General features: G+C 37.3%; 1 long non-coding RNA gene across 1 annotated transcript in view; it reads right to left on the bottom strand.

Moving 5' to 3' along the window:
- Positions 1-13,057, bottom strand: part of LOC122213558 — a 28,731-nt gene extending 15,674 nt beyond the window's left edge. The window contains exon 1 of the long non-coding RNA XR_006199583.1: positions 12,953-13,057. This is a non-coding gene — a long non-coding RNA (uncharacterized LOC122213558). The remainder of the gene's footprint in view (positions 1-12,952) is intronic.
- Positions 13,058-19,394: the final 6,337 nt, after the last annotated feature.

Genomic DNA, 19,394 nt, shown 5'->3' with positions numbered 1-19,394 from the left:
GAAGATGTGTGTGAGTGTGTGCGTGTGTGTGTCCACACACACACGCACACACACACACATATATAGAATAATATACTTGATCAAAAAGAATGAAACCTTACTATTTGAAACAATGTGGATGGAACTAGAGTGTATTATGCTAAGCGAAGCAAGTCAGAGAAAGACAAATATCATATGATTTCACTCATATGCGGACTTTGAGAAATACAACAGATGAACGTAGGGGAAGGGAAGCAAAAATAAAATAAACACGGGGGAGACAAACCATAAGAGACTCTTAAATATAGAGAACTAACTGACGATTATTGGTGGGGTGTTGGGTGGGGGATGACTAAATGGGTGATGGACATTAAGGAGGGCACTGGTTGGGGTGAGCACCGGGTGTTATATTTAAATGACTAATCACAAAATTCTACTCCTGAAATCATTATTACATTACATGTTAACTAACTTGGATTTAAATTTTTTTAAAAGACAATCGTGCATCCGCCAACTAGGCAGGATGCTATGACATGATATTTGGCAAATAAATGTATAAAATAGAGAAACAGAAAGGGGGGAGGTTTGGAGGAGGGGGAAAAGGAAGACATATCAGTGAATATACTAAACAATAAGATGGATAGTACTAAAATCCAAGCTGGTAATTTGAAAATTGAAATTTGTAATCTTACAGATGATAGAGCTAAAAGAAATGGAACGTATCCTGAAAAAGGGAGGGAAAAGAACTCCAAACAGGCCAACATCTACTTGTTAGCATGGCAGTACCCATCACACTGGCCACACAGGGCTACTGAACTCTTTAAATGTGGTTAGTTTGAATGGACACATATCCTAAGTATAAAGTACACAAAAGATTCCAAAGGCTTAATATTAAAAAAAAGAAGAATGGATAATGTCTCATTAATAATTTTAACGCTGTTTGAATATTAAAAGGATTATGTTTGTTATATGAGGCTAAGTACAATATGTAAATCTCTTCACTTGTTTCATTTTAGTTGTTTAGAATAGGGCTACTAGAAAATATAGCTACTAGAAAACTCGAAACAGCAGACATGGCTTGCATTATAGTTCTACTGGACATTACTAAAGCAGTTTCAGAAACAAAGGGGAAAAAAGAGACCAGAGATTATCAAGAAAATCAGAGCATATTTCCCAGAGCTCATAAAAGATAATATTCAAAGAGGCTTCCTAGTGCTAAGAAAAATAAAGACTCACAGCAAGACATATACTGTAGAAATTTCAAAACTCCAAGAATGAAAACAAACTATTAAAAGCTTATTAAAATTCTATGTACTAGAATCTACATAAATAAAAAAGCAGCCTGACATCAGACTTCTCATCATCATTATTAGATGTTAAATATAATTTCTCTGAACGTGTTTCAGCTGTAGAAATATATACTGAGGTAAGCTGTCAATCCAATGTAAGATTACAATCAGACATTTTTAAATAAGCAAGGACTCAGAAATTTACAAAGAAAATTATGAAAAACCTACTTGAAGAAAATTCAGGGGAATTTTTTTAAAGAAGAAATATCTAACAGGGAACAACATGGGATAGAAAACATAGTAACACATAAATCGTGATTGAGATCAAAGGAGTAACACTTGGAAGATTTTAAATGCCTGTAGCCAAACTGCCCATCTCAAACCCTGGCCAAAAAAAGAAAAAGAAAAAAAAAATCAATGTTTATGGATGAGATTAGGTATTAGTATTTTGCAAAATTCCCAAGGCAACTGAAAAGCGTAACTAAGTTGGAGAATCTAAATAAATTCAAAAGGAATGTCAAGATAATCCATGGGAAAAATGAGACATCAAGATTCACTTTCAAGCAGTTGGCTGTACCTAGTGATTTAATATTACAACCACATTACATTGGCTGTGCTGTGTATAATATTCTTATCATCATAAAAATGTAAATGCAGTTTTACTGCAGATTAAATCTTCAGGTGCAACCCTTAGAGAAAACTCAGTAGACTTCATTGCAGTTACACAAAAAATGTTGTTGTCATAATCCTTGACAAGGTAAAGATAATAATCAATAAAAACCAGGGGTCAGAAACGGAAAAGCAATGAAAGGAAACTTGCATCAAATTCTTTATCTTTTCTAATGGGCAGTCAAAAGATACCATACAAACTTGATAAAAAAGAAAAGGGACCAAGATAAACAAGGCGGAAAATGTCCCAGAGAATAATTATGAATTGGGAAAATTATAATGTTTTAAAAGGCTCCACTCAGTTTTTTTCAAATGGTTTTGAAAAGCTGGGTCATCTTCAAAATCAAGAAGCAATGAAAAATGATCAGAGAACTACAGGAAATTCTTGAAAATTTAAAATACCAGTGGTGGGGGGCCCTGGGTGGCTCAGTGGGTTAAGCATCCACCTCTCGATTTTGGCTCAGGTCATTATCTCATGGGTCATGAGATCAAGCCCCGCATTGGGATCTGCACTGATAGTGCAGAGCCTGCTTGGGATTCTCTCTCTCTCTCTCTCTCTTTCTCTCTCTCTCTCTCTCTCTCTCTCTCTCTCTCTCTCTTTCTCTGTCCCTCCCATGTGCATGCTCTCTCTCTCTCTCTCAAAATAAATAAATAAAAACTTTAAAAGAAAATAAAACATGAATGGTAAAAAAAAAATAAAGAGACATTTCAGAATACTGAGAAAAATCATCCATGATGCAAAAACAAAAACACAGAAAGGATAAACAAAAAACAAAAACAAAAACAAAAAACAAAGAATCAATCCAGGAGAACATCTGCCTAATAGAGAAAAGAGAGAAATGCCAGGAAATTACAGAACAAATAACTGACATTTTCTCAGAGTTTCCAGATTGAAAAGGCCACCCAAGCAAATAAAGGAAGATCTATCTCTAGGAATATTACTGCAATATTTCATAACATCCCAGATAAAGAAAGATCCTAAAAATGTCCACAGGCAGAAAAGTAGAAACCATAATCCAAAAAGAAACAATAATCAAACTGACGGCCTACTTTCCATCCGTCAGACTGAATCCTAGAAAACAATACAGCGATACCTTCAAAGTTCTTTAGGTACATGAAAAATAATTTTCACCAGAAATTCCATATTCTACCTTGTTGTAGACTCTGGGTCTAAAGTTCTCTCTTGTCTGGCAAGAGAGCGGGATGCAGGATGAAAAACGAGAGATGGCTAATGTCCGGGAAAAGACAAGAGCCCCGAAAGGGGTCCTTGCCCCTTATTTATTAGGATCAGAAGGCTTCCAAACATGGTGATGGATGGGCACAGAGAGACAATGAAACTGTGAACATTAACTCATGGATGTGAGGGAAAGGGGGTCTTGAAGATATTCGGGGTTTGGGGTTTGGGTTAATATAAAACAAAATCCGGGCACCAGGCAGTCGGGCAGAAGGTTGTTTACAGAGGACGTGAGGCAGCACCTCTGTTTATCTTAGGGAGACTAGGAGGTGAGACAGGTAGGACACGTGACCTCAGAGGTAACAAGGCACCTTTTCTTTTGTCAATCATCTCCCATCTGGGCTGCTTCACCTGCAGCACAGCGGTCTCTAGCCCAATTTACCTGCTTACCTAACTTGGTCCTTCCTTCCTGTGAAAGCAGCTTTTTGCTATAATGCGAAATTGGGGGTGCTTCCACCCTGAAGATCTAGTCTTGGTTATTTTATATACCTATGTTCTATATTGGGGCCTCTGCCCCTCCCTCTCTATTCTGGGGCCTCTGCACCCCCTCTCTATTCTGGGGGCCTAAACCCCCTTTCTCTAATCCTTATTCACCTAATCTTATTTACCCAAACTCAGGTGTGAACATCCTATGGCTTTGTCCTTCTTTATCCCTGGTAACCCATTGGGGTAAGCCCTGGGGATTCCTAAGCTTATTCCCCATGCTACCTAATTAGCAATCAAGTGCCATGGATGGCTAAAAGCAATTTCAGATACATAAGAACTTGGAAAATTTTCTCCCACACACTCTGCCTTATGAAGTTGGTTAGCAAACACATGAGTAATCTAAGAATTATGAAATATGAAGGAAAGGAAGTAAGAAATCAACCTAGAGGGGTGCCTGGGTGGCTCGGTCGGTTGAGCGTCCGACTTCGGCTCAGGTCATGATCTCACGACTCGTGAATTCGAGCCCCGCGTTGGGCCCTGTGCTGACAGCTCAGAGCCTGGAGCCTGCTTCAGACTCTGTGTCTCCCTCTCTCTCTGCCCCTAACCCACTTGCATTCTGTCTCTGTCTCTCTCAAAAATAAACATTGGGAAAAAAAATTTAAAAAAAAAAAGAAATCAACCTAGAAAAGCAGAGAAGGAATGTCAAGGTGAGAGCTCTTTGGATATTCTAAAGGACAACATTTGCATGAGGGGAAGGAATGCCAAGGGCCCTACCAGGGAGGTCTCTGGGCCAAGTGGACTCTAGAGAAGGTGGAATTGGATGCAGGGCAGAGAGGGGGAAATGAGACTATGATAAAGGCCAACATAAAAAGAAAAATTGAACGTGAATGAAAAGACATGATAAATTATAGGTGGGATAGTAAAGAGAAAAAATATCAATGTTGTGCTAGTACAATGCTTGGCTATGCAGTGAATAGTATTTCCACAGGTGCTATAATGGAAATACTGTTCAATATAGATTTTAGAAATTCTGGAATCAATCCACAGACAAATCACATACTCAAAAAGGACTTCATGGTTGTCTAACGCAATGTCGTAGAACATCAACCTTAGTAACGTCAAAATGAAAGTGTAGATGGCTGAAGTTATGAGGTAGAGCTGCAGGAGAAGGAAAAGAAAAGGTAGAGGCACTCATTTCCTCATCTTCTAAAGTGAAATATTAAAAGAAGTGCTATTCATTTCCCAACAAAGTTGTAACTATTTCCCAATCGCCTTTAACAATCTCCTTAGTTTTTCCCAAATAAGACAAAAGCAAAGGATGTCTTGTAACAGGGAGGGGTGGAGAAGGACAAAAGGAAAAAGAAAAAAATCCCCAGCAAGTGCCATTAATATTTGAAGCAAACCGGTGACATCAATTACATGGATTAAGCATCTCATACTGCCATGCCCAAATTTACCTTTGATATTGATGGTACACCAGTATTTGGTGATTTATTTTTTAAAACGTTAACGCCAGGGGTTCCTGGGTGGCTCAGCTGGGTAAGCATCCAACTCTTGATATCGGCTCGGGTCATGATCTCACGGTTCATGAGCTCGAGCCCTGCATCAGGCTCTGTGCTGGCCGTGTGGAGCCTGTTTGGGATTCTCCCTCTGCCCCTCCCCGGGTCTCTCTCTCTCTCTCTTTCAAAAAAAGAAAACCTAAAAATGTTAATTCCGTCAGTTCATTTTTATCTGTAAAATTTCCCCCCATCTTCTAAATTAAAACAAGTTTCCAAACTGAAGACATCATCCACCTAAAACTATTCATGCAACTCAGGGTCCGAATTGTATTCTACGAGGAGAGATGTGTGTGTTTTCTGAGCTGCTTTTATCAAATCCAAATCAGTGTTAAGCCTTGTTGATCTGTACTAAACAATAGGAATGGAAGTCTTCCACAAAGAGATCCCTCCTCAAAACATATTGTCCCAAAACATAACTAATAGGGTTTGCATCATATATGTTGAATGGTAACACAGTAGAAATTAAATCTATTTTATTATGCTTTTATTGACAGTGACTCTCTTTGCCTCATTTTTTTACTTCTACATTGTCTGATTAATAATATGGACACATATTTTCATGTTTGTATTACTCACCTTTCCTTTAAATCTTTTTTTTTTAATAATGTTTTTTGACAGAGAGAGAGAGAGACAGAGCATGAGCAGATGAGGGTCAGAGAGAGGGAGACACAGAATCCGAAGCAGGCTCCAGGCTCTGAGCTGTCAGCACAGAGCCCGACGTGGGGCTCAAACTCACGGACTGCGAGATCATGACCTGAGCTGAAGTCGGACGCTCAACTGACTGAGCCACCCAGGCACCCCCTTTTAAATTTTTTTCTATATTTGTGTTATGTATCTTGAAAGTGTCAGATGGTATTGATGCTAACACAATTCCAAACACTGCTTTTATAATAAAGTAGCTTCTCCCATTTAAATATTTTGTCATAATAGCTATACTTGCTCAAATTTATACTTAAAATTTTTACACTCCGTTAATTGTTCCTTTGTCATCTATCTTGTGTTATAGTGTAGGTTTTATATACTTTTATTCTTCAGTGATTCGAAATGTTGATATTGGCTTTTAGAATACAAAATTTAGGGGTGCCTGGGTGGCTCAGTTGGCTACGCCTCTGACTTAGGCTCAAGTCATGATCTCACGGTTTGTGGGTTCAAGCCCCACCTTGGGCTCACTGCTGTCAGTGCAGAGCCCGCTTTGGATCCTTTGTCCCCCTCTCTCTCTGCCACCCTCACTCTTATGTGCTCTATCACTCTCTCAAAAATAAATAGCACCTAGGAGGCACAGGAGACTATGGAGCAGGACAAGCCAGCCTGCCCGTGCCACCCTGTAAGGGCTGCCTGAACAGCCTGGTTTGAGACACCTGGTCCAGGGAGGAGAGATTGGGGTGTTGCCATTTTTCTCCTCATCACCAACATGGTGGGGCTTCAGGGACTAGCACAGCAACCCCCCCTTGGAGGCGGGGCCCGCTTACACCAAACCCCGCCCTTCCAAACTGGGTAACTGCTTATCTACCAGAGATTGACACGACCAAACCAGAGGGCCTCTCCTCCAGACCAGGACAGCCACCAGTCTCACCAACAGACAAGTGCCCTGCGTTTTTACACCCTCACAGTTTCTGATTTGATTTTTGGTCAACTCCTTTTCTTTCTTTTTCTTTCTTTCTTTCTTTCTTTCTTTCTTTCTTTCTTTCTTTCTCTGTTATGGTTGTTTAATCAGGCATTTTTACTCTATTCTTTTTACACCTTTCTGCACCTCCTTCTTCTTTATTTTCCTCTCTCTCTCTCTCTCTCTCTCTCGCTCTCTCTCTCTCTGGATTAAGCCTTATAGTTTCTTTGATTCTCTGCCTGGTCTTTTTTTTTTCCATGCCTGTCATTTATCTCTTTGTATGCGATAAGGCTTCTTCCACCCACCCCCCTTTTTTCTTTTTTTCTAAGGTTACTTCAGTGAACAAATCAAAGTACACTTGGTGGAAGGTCGAAACCACCACTACAAGCAGTGAGATAAAGCCACCAAAGAGGCAACAGTGGAGTGCAAGCCACACACTCCAAGAACATTTCCTAAAGTGCCAGGCCCTGGACAGTGTATGACCGCTTTTTAATATAGTCATACTCACAGGTGCAGTACACATAACAAGGTATTAAAACACATAAAAGACAGAAAACTAGCCAAAACGATGAAATGGAAGAATTGTCCTCAAAAGAAATTCCAGGAAGAAATGACATCCAGAGAATTGCTCAAAACAGATATAAACTATATATATATATATATATATATATATATATATATATATATATATACACACACACACACATATATATAGCAAGAATTTAGAATAATAGCCATAAAACTAATAGCTGGGCTTGAAAAAAGCATAGAAGACAGTGGAGAATCTATTGCTGCAGAGATCAAGGACCTAAGATAAAGTCATGGTGAATTAAGAAATGTTGTAAATGAAATGCAAAATAAACCAGTTGCAGTGACAGCAAGGATGGAAGAGGCAGAGGGGAGAATAAGTGAAATAGAAAATAAAATTGGAAAATGATGAAGCTGAGAAAAAGAGGGATAGAAAAAGAGGGATAAATTGCTAGACCCTGAGAGGAGACTTAGAGACCGAAGTGACTCAATAAAATGTAATTAATATCCTTATCATAGGAGTTCCAGAAGAAGAAGACAGAGGAAGGGGCAGAAGGTTTATTTGAACACATTATAGCTGAGAACCTCCCTAATGTGGGGAAGGAAGCAGACATCCAAGTCCAGGAGGCACAGAGAACTCCCTTCAAAATCAACAAAAACAGGTCAACACCATGACATATCATAGTGAAAACGGAAAAATATAAAGATAAAAAGAGGATTCTGAAAATAGCTAGGGACAACAGGCCTTAACCTACAAGGGTAGACACATAAGGGTAATAGCAGATCTGTCCACTGAAACTTGCAGGCCAGAATGGAGTGTCAAGAAATATTCAATGTGCTGAATAGAAAAATATGCAGCCAAGAATCCTTTATCCGGCAAGGCGGTCATTCAGAATAGAAGGAGAGATAAAGGCTTTCCCAGAAAAACAAAAACTAAAGAAGTTCATGACCACTAACCAGCCCTGCAGGGGATCCTAAAGGGGACTCTGTGATGAAAAGCAGCAAAGACTACAGTGGACCAGAGACATCACCAAAGCATGAAACCTACAGATAACAATATGACACTGAACCCATATCTTTCAACAAACACTCTGAATGTAAAAGGACTAAATGCCCCAATCAAGAGACATAGGGTGTCAGAATGAATAAAAAACCAAGATCCATCTATATGCTGCCTACAAGAGACTCATTTAGATCTGAGGACACTTGCAGATTGAAAGTGAGGGGATGGAGAACCATCTATCATGCTACTGGAAGTCAAAAGAAAGCTGGAGTAGCTATACTTATATCAGACAAAGTAGATTTTAAACCAAACATTGTAACAAGAGATTACGAAGGGCATTATATCATAATTAAGGGTTCTATCCATCAAGAGCTAACAATTATAAATGTTTATACCCCCAACATGATTGCACCCAAATATATAAATCAATTAATCACAAAAATAAGCAAACTTATTGATAATAATACTGTAAATGTAGGTGACTTTAATAATGCACTTACAACAATGGACAGATGATCTCGGTAGAAAATCAATAAGAAAACAATGGCCTTGAGTGATACACTGGACCAGATGGACTTAACATATATTCAGAACTTTTCATCCAAAATCAGCAGAATACACATTCTTCTCAAGTGCACATAGAACATTCTCCAAAATAGATCATATACTGGATCACAAAAGAGCCTTCGACAAATATAAAAGGATTAAGATAATACCATGTATACTTTTGGATCACAACACTATGAAACTTGAAATCAATCACAAGAAAAAAATTTGGAAAGCCTCAAATATGTTTTAAGTCATATGTAGAATTTGAGAAAGTTAACCAAAGACCACAGGGGAAGGGAAGGAAAAATAAGTTACAAAATAGAGAGGGAGGCAAACCATAAGAGACTCTTAAATACAGAGAGCAAACTGAGGATTGATGGAGGGTGGGGAGTTGGATTGCAGGGAAAATGGGAGATGGGCATTGAGGAGGGCCCTTACTAGGATGAGCCCTGGGTATCGTATGTAAGTGATGAATCATGGGAATCTACTCCTGTAGTCAAGACTACACTGTATGTTATACGCTGTATAAACTGTATGTTAGCTAACTTGACAATAAGTTATTTAAAAAATAATAAAAATAAAATAAAATTGAAAAAATAGACATTTAAAAAAAGAAATATATTTTAAAAAGTAAAATAATAAAATAAAATAAAAAATTTAAAAATTATCAATTACCAAGTTAAGGACTTTCAAATGTATGTTTGAGCTTCCTGAAATTTTATGGGATTACAAAGAAGACACATTCTAATTTTTTTTTGTTTCTTGATTTATGGAAGTATATTTCAAATAAGTATGATTTTCCCAAATATTCAAGTGACTGTTCCATGTTAGCTGCAAAAATTCTTACCACAATCCCTACACCATTTATCCATTCATCTGTCTTTAAATCTCATGGTTATCCAACTATGCTAAGGATTTTTATTTGAAAGACATTTAATTAATTATAGTTCTTCTTGATCATATATTGTATATTCCCGAAACAAGTCCTTTTTTCAGGTCTCTCCCATTCTCTGATAGCTCCTTCATCAGCATAAGGTTTCTAGGGAGAGTCTACATCATTGTGTATGGTTCCCAACTGCTTATTTACCCCCACTCATGCCCTATTTTATACCAAGAATTGTATTTTCTAAGTACAGAAATAGCATTTCCAATGAGGTATAAATAGTATACAGGGTATAAAGAGAAAACATGACCTGAATGAGCTCAGAAGACAATTACTAAATTTCTACCAAGAGGCTGCTTGGTGTTGGGTTTCACTTCTTAAGCCAGGTATATACAAGCTTTTGTTGGCTAAACTGATAATTAGATTAATCTAATCAACTAATTGTAATTTTTGCATATAAGCTGATCCATGTAACCAACAGAAAATTTTCCCTACAGTAAAGTTGTTGGTTGTTATCCATAATTTCCAAATATAATTGAATATCCTTTTATTTGTCATTATTATTTTAATGAGAAGTTCAAAGAGAATATAGTAGACACTGCTAATCTAATTCCATCATATCTCAGGATGGGCTGAAGTTCTTTTTTTTTTTTTTTTGAAGTTCTTCTTTATCTAAGTAAAGCTTGATTAGCATACAATGTTTACTTTACAAAGAACTTGGAGTGGGAAACTAGCTCTGTGAAATCCACAGTAGCATATACAGAGAGCTAGAGCAAAGAGAAAATATTCACTTAAAACTGGAAAGAGGACAGCAAAGCAGAGACTTAGAAAAAATATATGTAAATTAATCAGAGAAATGGCAAGTTCCTAAAAACTGTCGCTGAAGGGTAGAGGCTTACTTTTCTCTCAATAGTCCTTGATGGACCTTGAGGGTGCTCTAGACCTGAAATGCATCATCATTGTAAGTATCAGTGGTTGGAAAAGTAAAGGATACTGGGTAACTCATTGACCTCATTAATCAATTAACAAGTGCCAACAATTAGCCAAAAACTAGATATACTCTAAGGCTCTACAGTGTTGGAGTTGCTGAAATTACCAGCATTCAAGTAAGAGAAACTAATGTCAAATATGTTGCTAAAGGCAGCCATAAAAGCAAGTACTTGTAATTAGGACACCTTAGCAGATTCTAAAGCTTACAGTTTATTTACATTTGAAGATGAAAGCTGTATGAAAGCGCTTTGTAGGCAGAGGCCATTAAGATTTGGATACTTAGAGGTAGCATGTCAATATTAGATCTTTCAGTTAAGGTCAATAGTCTCATCTGTTTAATGGAAAATTCTTTGATCAGGAATTCTTTTTGAAAAGAAGATCTGGAAAGCAAAGTTTTCCTTATCACCTGTGTAGTGAGGGTAACAGAATAACAAGAAGGAGAACTGACCCTGCCTTGTCCAGCTTAGTGATGCTAAGAAATGGAGATGCTAGCAACTGGCCAATGGTCTTGGAATTTAGAATTACTTCTGGTAATTTTTCAGAAATAAATGACACTCACTCAAAAAAATCATTGATGGTCACAACAATAGCATCTGGTAGTGTGGTAAGGCAGGAAGAGAAGTACAGCCCCTTTAATGAAATGAGCCACATCAGCCATGGCTACCAAGACAGTGAGAGACGCTTTCAGATTCCTAAATCCTAGCAGAAGTTGGTTCTAGACCCTCTACATTGTTCTGTTCCTTTTTTGAAAAAAATGTCAAACAAGTGTTTCTTTGTGTATTAATTTTTTATAGAAAATAAGTCACATTGATGCAAATGTACTGTGAGAACACTGTAATCACCTCTCTTATGGAATAGTGACAAATCTCAGCATAACTGTAGTTGAGATCAACAACGAGCTCTTGTTTTATGCTCAGGAGTACTCTTCTAAGCACCTGGGGCACCCCTAATGCCACTAAACTGGACCTCCTCATGAGCGGGGACTCTGTCACAATCATCTTCTTGACACAGCACACCGTGTAGTGCTAGATGCCTCACACATAGCCTGCATCTCATTCCATAATTGATTATCTCTTGACCAAGCCATGAAATCACAATCTTGTGGTAGAGACAAAGAACACAACTATTGTAACCATAACAGAAAATAAGGCAGTGACCAGTCCCATAGTAAAGGTGAAGCTAACTACAAATTGCTCTTTAGTTTCTTCAAGCCCAGAAGTCTACCTCTTGGCAAAGAGATTTCAGAAAGACATTCCGTAATTTCCAGACATGTCACTGAAATGGTTGGAGATATTCAATACTCTGACTTCTTAAAGAATATGAAAATATATATATTTTAAGTGAGATAAATGAAATATAAGGGAGGAAAACATTTAATCCTATTAAAGCAATAGGTGAAGTCATCGTGTTGACCTCTATCGTGTGATGAAAATCCTTGGTGTATCCAACTGGGTTCCTAAGTATGAACATTATAAAAATCATATATACTGAGAGGGAAATTTGTTACTCTATTTTTATAACCCTAACTAACTTCATATTTTCCATACTGTAACACCAAAACTACCAGAATGAAGTCAGAAGGTTTTGGTCTACTATTTCACATATTTTGCCACAGAGAAACAACATCCCTTAGATTTCCCCAGAAAGTAACAACCTACTAGTATAATCCTTGAGTTAATTCTTCCCCTTAAACATCTGTTATAAAGACTTCAATCAAATGGAGACAATGTATGTTAAAGCACTGTAAGAAGTTTGAAACATTATACAAATGTGAGATGGTATTTTGATCATAATTTACGTACATACTTGCCTCTGTGATTACATGATTTGGGCACTATTATGGACATTGAACCTAGGGTCCCTGAAAACAGAAACAAACGTCTAATCTTAAAGTGTTATTTTGGGGTCATGTGGGTTGATCAGTTGGTTAAGCATCCAGATAAAGTCTATCAGGGCAACTCCATGCTTCATCTTTGAATATGAAACCAAGTATTAAACCATAGTTACCTTTTTTTTTAATTTTACTTATTTTCAGAGAGAGAGAGAGAGAGAGAGAGAGAGAGAATCCCAAGCAGGCTCCACACTGTCAGTGCAGAGCCCAATGAGGGGCTTGAACTCACAAACTGATCATGACCTGAGCCTAAGTTGGACGCTTAACTGACTGAGCCACCCAGGTACCCCATCTTTCTTGGTTTTAATTAAACTCTTTATTTGCTTTAGAAAGCAAACTCTAGACTCACTTGGCCATGAAAGTGCCTCCTCTTGTTCTTTCAATAAAGATACTCTGATCATTGGACCCATTGGAGATATTGGTCTCTGTTTACAACTCCTTCAGCATTCTGGATAAAAACATGGCCCTGGGAGAGCAGAAAGTAATGATATTACCAGAGACCAATAGAGTCCTTTGAAAAAGAGTAAGAATCTAAACTAAATGCCTACAGGTCAAAAAAGGGACAATTTAAAGACCAATAAAGGCAATAAGTATAATAAATGGAAACACATTCAATACATTTAAGACCACGAGGGCATACAGATACTAAACACAACACACAAATTCCGCTGGTCACTTCTGGGAGATGCTAGAGAACTGCTTCATTATCTCATATATATAAAGTGAGGTGACTGTTTACCCTGATTTTATTATGAAATCTGCACAACATGGTAACATAATTGTTGAAGAAGGAATGTTTCCTTTTATATAAATTATGGCTAATAAATGCAAATGAATGACAGACATCATACAACCTCTAGTGGGCTAATGGGTTTATGCAATGGTTTTCAAGGGCTACTAGTGTTCCAGAAAGAGAGGCAACCAAACATCATATACCTCCTAATGGAAGAACACAGAACAATACCACCTATGAAGTAGTCTTGCAAAAGTAAACAAATAAATAGGAACGTGAATTTAATTGCATTTATAGATCTAATGAATTACAGAAATTCAAAGAACAGAGAAACACACAAAACATATTAAGTGATACCACGTAGATTCAGTCAAAAATTCACACTGTGATAAAATCTATAGGATGGAGATATATATATATCTACATATATCTATATCTATCTCTATATATCTATCTATAGATATATCTATCTATCTATATATATATATATCTATATCTATATCTATCTATATGTAGATAGATATAGATATAGAAAAAAGTCTTGACAGACAAGAAACCAACAAACCAGTTGTGATATATATACTGATTCAAACAAACAAAATGGGGGAAAAGGGAAAGAAACAAAGAAAGAAAGAAAGAAAGAAAGAAAGAAAGAAAGAAAGAAAGAAAGAAAGAAAGGCAAAGAAAAAACATGTGAAAGGTAATTCTGGAAATATCAACACTGCCTTAGTATCTAAAGATACTAAGGAATTATTGGTAATGCTTTTTCAGTTATGACATTGATATGGTGGTTTTGTTAGAACAAAGAGACCTTACCATTTAAAATATATAATAAAATATTTAGAAATAAAATATGATTTCTGAGATTGACTCAAAAATAATACAGACAGAGTAAGTAGAGGTACAGATTAAACAAGATATTGGCCAGGTATTGGTAATAGTTGAATTCAAATGAATTGTCAAAGAGGGGTATGTTGAATTTATTGTATTATTCTCTTTGCTTTTGTATATATGTAAAACTGTTCACAGTAAAATATGTCATCTTTTTTGTTTTTTTTTCATTTTTCTGAGAGAGAGGAAGAGAGAGAGAGAACGAGCATGGGAAGGGCAGAGGGAGAGAGAGAGAGAAAGAATCTTAAGCAGCCTCCACGCTCAGCGCCGAGAATGACTTGGGGCTTGATCTCACAACCGTAAGATCCTGGACACCCTGAGGACACGGTCCTCAGACCGTGGACACCCTGATGAAAACCAGCAGAAATCCACATCGTCTCCGCAAATGGCCACAAGAAACCAGATCGTCAAGATGTCCACAGCCAAGTATTCCCTCCTGTCCCCTGAGAGCATCCGATATTTTCATTTTTCAATCCAAATGTATCTTTAATAAAATGGAATGATTCATAAAATCTATCAAAATGGAAATTAATAGAAATCTATGTAAGAAAAGTCACTTCGATACAATTCTAAGTCAACATAATAGATTTTGGAAACAACACAGGAGTAAGAGATAGTAGAATAGACAGTAAGCTTACAGGAAGTCAATCATGTGAGTCTACCAAAAAGAAAGTGAATATTGCTGTGAATTCATAGCTGTGTACCAACCAGGACAAGGCAACGTGTCAGTCCCAGTCCACTCTGTCAGACCACACCTACTATATCTTCTCCACTAAAGGTAGTTGACCATATTGGAAAGGTTCTAGAATTAACTATATGACTAGGAAGTCTAAGAGACCTGCCACATCAGAAAAGTATGAAGTAAAATCATGCTTATCTTAGAGCAGAGAGGTTTGGGTGGGGCGGGGGCCTGATAGGTCTATGCAGAGGATAGAAGTGTTGTCATATAAAATGAGTAGTTCCTCCCCTTTAGGCCCGATGGAAAAGGATTACAGGCAGCCCAAAGCCAGAAATCACAGAAAACTTTCAACTTTCAGGTTTGTTTACCAAAAGTATCAGAGGTCATCTCTCCCTGGAAATGTGCACATACACACTGGACAGCTTTGTGATGTGATGTCATAAAAGGAATGATATTGATTCCTTAAAAAGACCTGTATTTTATCATAACCACCCTGCTTGTTTGGCTTTTTTCCGCTCTCATTCTAAATGGCAGGTACTTCAGGGATTATTACTATTTCCTATTTGTGTCCAAATCACAGCTTCCATTCTTTAAAATTAGCCACCTTTCCCTCCTCCTGCCTGACGTGTTCACTGTTGTCATGATGTGTGGTTTGGGGTGTAACATTTGATCACAGACAGGCGGTTGTTACCTAGTTTGAGCTCAGCCAGGAGCAGATGGGTGATGAGAAAGGAGAAAGCTTCTATATATACACACCTAAGCATAAATGATGGGGAAGGGAAGAATCAAGATAAAGAACATGGCAAGTAAATTGTAGCCATTACTTTTAAAGTTTTTGAGTGGAAATAAAAGGCTTACATTGCAGTAGGTGTAAGTGGAAACTCTACTCTGTAGATTTAGGTTTCTAATTTACAGAAGAACATCCGGAACTTGTAGCCCACGGGTATACTTTGTCTATGTCTGTTCCAGCATCCTGCATTATTCCCTTGTCACTCCTTGACCTAAAGATGATGAGTGACTACTGTCAGAACTCTAAAAACAATGAAATACAATTAATGATATTGACTAACATTGATGTTATTCTGAGAGGATTGATTTCTTGCCCTCGAAATCCCTTTGAATTTTGTTTTGAAATGTGTAGCATCACAATAGATGATTCTTTTTCCTTTTTTTCCCCCAGTACAATAAACTAAGCAATTTGTTGAAATGATAGATACTAAGACCTTTCTTCCCAAGCAGGATACATTTTGACTTTATATTCCTCTAGATATTTGGCCAGATTTTATGAATGTATGACATGACTAAAGCTAATAAAATCTAATGTGCACTGGAGACAAAATATTAGACTTCTATTTATGTAAAGTTATTTCCTTAATTATGTCATGCCACCACGAAAGCTAAACTAACCCAAAATGAATAATATAAACAATAACTGAGTTTTTAAAATGTGTTTCAATTTTAGAGAAGAGTTTAGTTTTATATGGAGACATCAAAGTCCAAGCTCTGTCTCTCTGCTTTATTAGGTGTGTAACATTTGTGTAGTCTCAGTTTCTCAGTAAGTAAATGAGACATTCAGAATGGGATCACCTTGTCGGTTCCTTCTAGTTTCAAGTCTTTGAATGTGAATTGAAAAAGTGGACCTAAAATACAGCCAAAGTATTGTTGAAAAAGAAAACCAAAGCTGGAGGCATCATACTTCCAGACTTCAAGCTGTATTACAAAGCTGTAGTCATCAAGACATTAATGATACAAAAAACAGACACATAGATCAATGGAATAGATAGAATAGAGAATAGAGAATAGAACAGAGATAGGGAATAGAACAGAGAACCCAGAATTGGACCCATTAATGTATGGCCAGCTAATCTTCAACAAAGCTGGAAAGAGTATCAAATGGAAAAATGACAGTCTCTTCAGCAAATGGTGCTGGGAAAACTAGACAGCGACATGCAGAAGAATGAAACTGGACCACATTCTCACACCATACATAAACATAAATTCAAAATAGACGGAAGACCTAAATGGGAGACAGGAAACCATCGAAATCCTACAGGAGAAAACAGGCAGCAACCTATTTACCTTGGCCACAGCAACTTCTTACTTGACATGTCTCTGAAGGCAAGGGGAAATAAAAACAAAAATGAACTATTGGGATCTCTCCAAGATAAAAAGCTGCTGCACAGAAAAGGAAACAATCAACAAAATTAAAAGGCAACAGACAGAATAGGAGAAGATATTTGTGAAAGACATATCAGATAAATGGTTAGTTTCCAAAATCTATAAAGAAATTACCAAACTCAACACTTGAAAAATAATCCAGTGAAGAAATGGGCAGATGACATGGATAGACAGTTTTCCAAAGAAGACATCTAGAGGGCTAGCAGACACATGAGAAGATGCTCAACATCACTCATCATCAGGGAAATACAAATTAAAACCACAATGAGAGGGGCGCCTGGGTGGCTTAGTTGGTTAAGCGTCCGACTTTGGCTCAGGTCATGATCTCACAATCCGTGAGTTCGAGCCTCATGTCGGGCTCTGTGCTGACAGCTCAGAGCCTGGAGCCTGTTTCGGATTCTGTGTCTCACTCTCTCTCTGCCCCTCCCCTGCTCATACTCTGTCTCTGTCTCAAAAAGAAATAAACATTAAAAAAATTAAAAAAAATAAAACCACAATGAGATACCACCTCACAGTTGTCAGAATGGCTAAAATTAACAACTCAGGAAATAACAGATGTTGGTGAGGATGCAGAGAAACGAGGAACCCTTTTGCACAGTTGATGGGAATGCAAACTGGGGCAGCCACTCTGGAAAATAGGATGGACGTTCCTCAAAAAATTAAAAATAGAACTACCCTATGACCCAGCAATTGCACTACTAGGTATTTATTCAAAGAATACAAAAATGCTGAGTCAAAGGGGCATATGTACCCCAATGTTTATAACAGTGCTATCAACAATAGCCAAAATATGGGAAGACCCCAAAAGTCCATTTACTGATGAACGGACAAAGAAGATATGATATATGCATATGTATATGTGTATATATGTATACACACATATATATATATGTATGTGTGTATATATATGTATATGTGTATATATGTATATATATATGTATACATATATGTATATATATGTATACTCATATATATATAACGGAATATTACTCAGCAATCAAAAAGAATGAAATCTTGCCATTTGCAACAATGTGGAATGAACTAGGGTGTATTATGTTAAGCGAAGTAAGTCAGAGAAAGATATACACCATATGATTTCGCTCTTATGTGGAATTTAAGAAACAACAGATGAACATAGGGGAAGAGAAGGAAAAATAAGATAAAAACACAAAGGGAGGCAAATCATAAGAGCCTCTTAAATACAGGGTTGCTCAAGGGGAGGTGGTGGGGAGACGGGTTGAATGGGTGATGGGCATTGAGGGCACTTTTAGTGATGAGCACTGGGTGTCATATGTAAGAGATCAGTCACTGGTTTCTATCCCTGAAACCAAGACTACACTGTATGTTAACTAACTTGAATTTAAATTTAAAAAATAAAATAAAATACATGAATATCTTAGATTTTAAAAAAAAGAAGCACAATGTGTAGAATGATGTCATAGAAGCACAATATGTAGAAAGGTGTTAGATGAAATTTTTTCCAAAAGATAAGACCCTGCTTTGGGGGAAGGGGATAGGAAATAACTCATAGGTAATTTATATTTCTTCTGCTTATTTTTACTTGTATTTTCTTAAGAGCTTACAAATCATATGTGATAGATGTATAATAGGGGAAAGCAGACAACTTTCCCAACATTTAAGCAGCAATAGTTGTCTCAGGCCACTACTGTGTCTAAGTGTGAGACATCAGATATTGTCAGCACAGGAAATAAGATTTGCCTCCCATGTGCTCCTTGTTTAGGATAAGGTTCCAAGCAGAACACTGCAGCGATGTGGTGTCAGTGAATAAAGCTGATGATATTAGTAGTGTCATTGGGCTCATTATGAAGAGAGGAATAAGGGACTCGAGTGACACAAACATGCAATTTAAATATCACAGTATTTTATGCTGTAGCTTAAGGATGTAACACTTAAGTTCCAGTTCAAGATATTTTGCTAGATTAGAAACAATAAACCAGTAAGTTTGGCCTATAATGTAGCTGTCTATATCCCACATACCACTGAAATTCATCATGGGGCTTGGTTCATGATTCTGTTCATTTCAAGCATTTGGTTGGAGTCTGAAAATTTATTTCTATGCCTATACCCAAGGTCTAGAACTTGGTTCCAAATTTGCCATTAAATAATGCACAATTCCCTCTAGATGAGTGAAGAGGCTCGTCATAAGTCCTGTATTCCCAGTGCTTTAGCAGAAAGGAAAAGATGGTCAATTCTTCCAGCAGAGAAGATGGTCATAAAAGAAGTAATAGAGGATGTGAGGTTTTTACTGAATCCTTCCAGATGAGTCCATACTCCTTCCTATATTAGCAA

Source organism: Panthera leo, chromosome A2 (assembly GCF_018350215.1).
Source record: "Panthera leo isolate Ple1 chromosome A2, P.leo_Ple1_pat1.1, whole genome shotgun sequence".
Lineage (NCBI taxonomy): Eukaryota > Metazoa > Chordata > Mammalia > Carnivora > Felidae > Panthera > Panthera leo.
The sequence above is the reverse complement of the archived record's forward strand: the minus strand, read 5'-3'. Positions and strand labels throughout refer to the sequence as shown.